Source organism: Hippocampus bargibanti, linkage group LG06 (assembly GCF_051943395.1).
Source record: "Hippocampus bargibanti isolate YZ-2025 linkage group LG06, ASM5194339v1, whole genome shotgun sequence".
In the NCBI taxonomy this organism is placed as follows: domain Eukaryota; kingdom Metazoa; phylum Chordata; class Actinopteri; order Syngnathiformes; family Syngnathidae; genus Hippocampus; species Hippocampus bargibanti.
The window spans coordinates 12,644,374-12,650,941 of record NC_142739.1 but is presented as its reverse complement, the minus strand read 5'-3'; positions in this window follow the sequence as shown (position 1 = coordinate 12,650,941).

Here is a 6,568-nt window from a genome sequence, read left to right as displayed (position 1 = left end):
CCGGTAGATCGCGATCGACATAATGAGCACCCCTGGGCTAGATAAAAATAAAAGTAAACTGGGAAACGATCAAAACAGTAACAAAAAACAAAATGCTGTCGTCTCCAAGCCAAGAGTCAATCCCAGAAATACTCAAGAAAGATGATGACTTTGATAATCATGACATGAAGCTCTAACTGACAAAGATATGACAAAACCAATGAAAACAAAAAAGCCATGTTTAAGTGCTGATGGCAAAGCCAAAATATCTGAGCACACCGAGGCTTCCAGTCAAAGCATGATACATCTCTGTGAGTCTGAAGAAATGAAAAAACAACAACCGTTTGTTTCTGCCTCAGATAAAGACAGCACACTTTATTCTTGCACAACCAAGAAGAAACAAAAAAAACCTCGCCAAATATTGACAAGGACGGAGAGAAGGTCTGCAGGAAATGTGAGACGTGTCTGCAAGAACAACACATGCCACGCCATGTTCCCTTACACCCATAGGAGTTTCCTGGAATATGGAGAAGAATACACACTGATTTTGCAGTTCCATTCATGAATCACATGTTCATGATAGTGGTCGATGCTTACTCCAAGTGGCTTGAGGTCTTCAAAATGTCTCAGATAACCTCAGCAGCCACCATCACAAGACTCAAAAGGTTGTTTGCAGCCCAAGGCATACCAGAGCCGATTGTCACCGACAATGCCACAACCTTCATGTCGAATGAGTTCCAGCTCTTCATGAAAAGAAATGGAATCTTTCACACAACTGGAGCACCGAAGCATCCTGCTCCAAATGGACTTCCTGAGAGGTGCATCGCAACCTTCAAGGCAGGCATGAAGAAGCTTGCAGGAGAGACCCTGAGTGTTGAGGATAAGATCTCACACTTCTTGCTGCGTTATCGCACAACGCTGAACAGTACAACAGGAGAGACACCAGCAGACCTGTTCTTAAAAAGACACGTGCGAACACGGCTGGATTTCCTGATATCGAACATTTCTGAGACAGTGAGGAAGAGACAGTTCAGACAGAAGGAGGAACATGATCGTCAAGCTACCGAAAGACACTTTGATGTGGACGATCCTGTCTATCTCCGCAACACGGCTGGAGAGCACCCCAAATGGATCCCTGGGGTGGTGACACAACAGACTGGACCCGTCCGTGTCATACCATGTGCAAGGCGAGACTGAACAGGTATACAGGCGCCATGGAGACCAATTGCGCCCTCGATACCTACCGGACACTTTTGATTCCGCACATGAACAACATTCTGAGCATGACAGAGACCTTGGTGAACCAAATTCCACAGCACATGCACCACCAGCTTGTGCACCGGACGCGCCAGAACCATTTGTGCCGGAAACAGTGGTTTTGAGACGTTCAGGACGTAAAACACAACGGCCTTCACGTTACAAAGATTGAATGTGATGTTGTAATTGAAAATGTTCAGATTGAGTTTATTGTTACAATTTCTATGCAGTATGATGGCTAAGGTCATGTGAATATATTATTCTAAGTGAATGTTGATGTCTATTGAAATTACAGTTAAGACATTGTTGCGATTACCTTTAAGCTAAGGGGGGAGGTAATGTGGTGTATTTAAAGAGTTTGATGGTTCTCTTTATTTGTAAGTAGGTTCATTGTCAGATCTCCCAGGCAGGTGACGCGCAGAGCTTGATCGTGTCGTGGAGTTGAGCAAGTCGTGCCGTGATGTCCGTCCGACGCCCGGCGTGAGTCCGAGATGAGTCTGATATGATTCTGCCCCGTGGTTCGCCCAATCTCTCTGTCCCGCGACAGCTCCTTTTATACAATTTTCAAGCGTGTGCTATGCGTCAGGGTGAGACGCACATCAAGGAGATCAAGGAATTGAAAGACAGAAAGGCGCACTTCAAAATCATACACGCGTGTGACGCAACAGGGCTCCCCTCCTGGATCCTAAGTCGGTGAAAGCAATGATGGAAAAAGAAATAAAAACAAAAGTCATTCTGCGACATGGTGAGGCCAGGCAAGATGACGGTCATCGGGCATGGCAGGCGTCGGTGGGGTGGTTGCCGAGGAAGTTTCGTGGTGCCTGAAGTCGTTGTACGGGAGCACGGCAAAGAGTGCTCTACGACTGCCAGTTTGAGTCGATCGATGAGGGATTGTGAGGACGAAGAAGCGTGGGGTTGGTCATGCTGCCAGGCACGGACAGGCCGGTCATCGGCGACGGTGGCGATGATCGCGCTGCCATGGCGCTCTGCAGGACGCTGAGGAAGCACGCTGACGTCGGCGGCCGAGTCGGCCATGAAGCGTCTTCCCGAAGTCCGATCGTGGACATAAGCGATGTCCGACAATGTCCGATCGTGGACATATACGATGTCCGATCGTGGACATAAGCGATGCAGCTAGTTGCAGAGTCGCCAGGCGAATTGGACGATGTTGGCCATCAGGGTGCGGCAGGTTTCACGGTGGGGTCGGGGCGCCCACGGGTAGTGGCGGCCCATCGGGAGCTCGGCTCGAGGGGTCTTGCTGTGAAGATGCCGGGTTCATGGGCGGCTGGGAAATCTGGTACTTTCCATTTGGAGAGTTGATTGGGCTGAGTAGGTGGGAAAAAAATCCTCCTGGATGGCTTGCCAATAAAGAGTTTGATGGTTCTCTTTATTTGTAAGTAGGTTCGTTGTCAGATCACCCAGGCAGGTGACGCGCAGAGCTTGATCGCGGCGTCGAGCAAGTCGTGCCGTGATGTCCGTCTGACGCCCGGCGTGACTCCGAGATGAGTCTGTCAAGCGTATGCTATGCGTCAGGGTGAGACGCACATCAAGGAGATCAAGGAATTGAAAGACATGAAAGGGTTGAAAGGGGCACTTCAATATTCGTACACGCGTGTGACGCAACATATTACCTCAACAGTTATATACAGGTTGTTTGGACGCACAGACTTGCCGTACCTTACGTTTGTAATCTACTGCGCATGTGTGTAAATGTTCACCCTCTCTTCCCCATGTCGGCTGATGCTACAAGTCACGGTCAATACAGTTTACTAATGATAACGCGTGTGTCTGCTTCGTCACATAAAACGCCACAGTTGTGGTGTTACATCTACTGTTGCTTTAACTTGCTCTTCTTGGGTACGGTTGCTCGATTTCACCTTCACATGACATGTTGACTCTGTAGCAAAAATGTAGTTGAAATGTAAATAAATTCTCCTTTTTGTGTAAATATACCTTTAGGCTTAGCCTTTTTAACTGTAAATGTACAGTAGAGTGTCACAAAATACAGGTGTGAATATACTATTTTCAATGTAACTTATAAATCCAAACTTCAATACTTAATAAAACAATTGCAATCAACTAAGTTAATATAGCAAATCACAACGACTTATATAATTATCTCACACACTTGCAATGCAAATATAGACATGAAAACAGTATTTGCAACTTGTGATAATTAAATAAAATTGCTGAATGGTGTTTGCCAGTGCCAATGTAGGGAAACGTCTGCTTCTCTTTTAAGATGGCGGGGTCTTTGCAGGGTTAGAGTTCAGTGGCAGTCCTTGGGCACGCTTGTCGAGACGTTGCTTATTCAACGTGCTCCTTGTTTAGGCTTGCGAAACTGCTCCTCCTTCCCAGCTCAAACGTGTTGAACCCATGGATATCTTCTTTTGCAGGCAAATCCTCTACCTCTAATCCTCTATAGAACTAGGCCAGGTCTTTTCAGCCTTGCTCATTTTTCCCTCGTGGTTACTAATTTAATGTGGTAGTAAGCTTGTTTTACACAGTTACCCTCAGAGAAAACAAACAATGATGGTGTCCAACTACTTGCTGAGCTCATTATCAGGCTGGCTGAACTCCTCAAGGTATATGGGTCAATTATGCTTTGGCGCTGATACAGTATATAAATATATATGATGATATATGCTGCATATGTCTCACTTCTAAGGTAAATGTGCGATGTGTCCATTGATTAAATCACAAGTTTAAGTACCTTCACTATACACTGTATTCTATTCCTCTTTTCCTTTTGGCTTTTCCCCCCTTCAAGGGGTCGCCACAGTGAATCAGTGTCCTCCATCTTCAGAGTTTGATTCGCATGTTTGTTTTGGCCAAGCTTTTACGTCAGATGCCCTTCCTGACACAACCCTCTGTATTTATCCGGGCTTGGGACCGGCACAAGAAGACACTGGCTTATGTCCTCTTGTGGCTCCAGAACAAGCAACTCTATGAACTTAATAAAGATGACGATGCTCAGTAAAAGGCTCACAAACACAAAATGGTCATCGGCACAGCAACATTCAAAAAGCAAAACTGTACTCACCATTTAATGACAATGCTGATCTGATCTTTCTTCTTGTCACATGTTGTTCAAATAATAAATGGAGCATATATGTAAATATATAAATATATATATAAATAAAACAATAAATATTAAAAAAAAATAAACTAAAAGCAGAACATAATTGAGCAACTGACGGTATTCCTACACCATGGTAGAAAAAAAGCAGGAGTGTCAATAACCGAGGAAGCCCTGGAGCTATGTTAACTCATTCACTGCCAGACTTGCAAAAATGTGTCCACTCCAGTGCCAGGGTTTTTGTCATTGTCACTTGAATTCTAGGACCCACAAGATATTGAGTTTTAGGACTGCAGAAACATTCAATGCATGCGTAAGAAACTTTATACTCTCTTCTTTCATCAGAAAAAAAGTTAATTCCTAAATTATATGGGTCTTGACTTATATGAGCTTGAAATGAGGGTTGCTGTCCAAAATACAATGCAATAATAATATTAATAATAATACATTACATTTCAAGCGCCTTTCAAAGCTCTCAAGGACAATTTACAGTCACAGACAAGCATAGGTACTATAATAAACAAAATACAATAACACATAGAATACAATTATAAAATACAATTATAAATAGAAACAAGAGAGAGAGCTCCACATAAAATGCAATTTTAAATAGGTGAGTTTTTAGAGGGGACTTGAAGGTGGGAAGAGAATCGATGTTACGAATGTTGGGAGGAAGTGAGTTCCAGAGTGTGGGGGCAGAGCAGCTGAAGGCTCTGTCACCCATCGTGCTGAGCGGGCAGGAGGGGAGGGAGGGCACACATAAGTGGAGGGACGAGACGGAATAGAAATACATACATGTTGATTTATATCGCCCTTTAACAACAGCTGAAGCTGGAACAAAGCGCTAACATGGAAAAAGGGGAAATGCTTCCACTTTGTTGAAGGTACAAAACATTGCCAGAGGCCATAGCCAGTCCTTTATCAACACACAAACAAGAAAAAAACAAAACTCGAACACATTCTGCAATGGCGCTCTACGTCATATTTTCAATTCCCGAATAAATTCCTGAATGGCAGTGAATGAGTTAAGGTAAATAAATACCTTGTGGTTGATGGCAAATGTGGCCATCTTCATAGCCATGGACATGATATAAACAGTGCTATTGATTAAACTGGGTTCAAGCTCTATGTCCAAATCCACAAACTAATCTTCTGTTGTCGGACTTCTGCTATATTCTATTACGACTAATAATTAGTAATACTACAAACTAAATAGAGTCATAAGATTTAGTAGTGAATGATAGCAATTTTCACACTTTCAAAATAAATATCAATATATTTTATTTTCCCACATGTTTTAAAAGGAAAGTACCCTATCTAACCCTAACCTGAACTCGCGAATTAGCTGACCTGCACATAAAACTAATCTTCACTCGGTGGCGCTGTTTTAAATATTAGTTCTTGAGAGCTCTCTTCCTACTGATTACAACCGAAAGGCTCAGCGTTGCACGAACCTGTAATTAAGGTTTTATGATGGTGAATGTAACCCAGCAGCAGTTTATTTTTGTTACCATAGTGAAAGAATGATGTTCCAATTTAAGAGTTTCACTGGCTGTAAAAGTCAAGAATAGAATGTGGATAGGGAGATCACACTCGCAAGTTTGGTTGTTTGTTTTGAGTTTTCTGATGGGTTTCGAATGAAGAGAATGAGTCACTGTTGCACAAAAAAACTAACGGTGGTCCAAGGCCTTTTGCAGAGACATGCAGATCTCTGAATAGCAGTGCAAACTGTAGTAGCTTTCCTCCTTGCTGCAACCAACGCAAGACTGAGAGCACCGCTCTTTTTCTCTGTGTCGGTATGGAGGGATAATTACATTTTTGATACCTGAAGTCAGATCGAATTCAGATGGGAGGAACGTTGTCTGAGTGTTGTGCCAGTTAACCAGATAATATAGGGCATATAGCGCAAACACTTTTTCTTGTGTGTATTAAAGTATCTGTGAGCAATGGCAATCTCCGAGATCCCACTTCTCGCTGAGTTTGTGACTGAAATGACGGACGTGAAGAGTGAGTGTAGCTCTCCATTCTCAAATAGGAGGAGCCGCTTCAAGTGGAGTCAGTAAAAGCCCTATTCAACTGCAATGTAAACAATGTAAGGAGACGTACGTGATTCCTACGTTGCACCAGGTTACTGAAAACAGGAGGAGTGAACTCCAAGTTAAATACAGCAATCACTTTGAACATTTTACAAATCTGTCACTTTATCTCTATCGAGAGCTCCATGTTGTTTAATTTCACATAGGTGGACGGTTC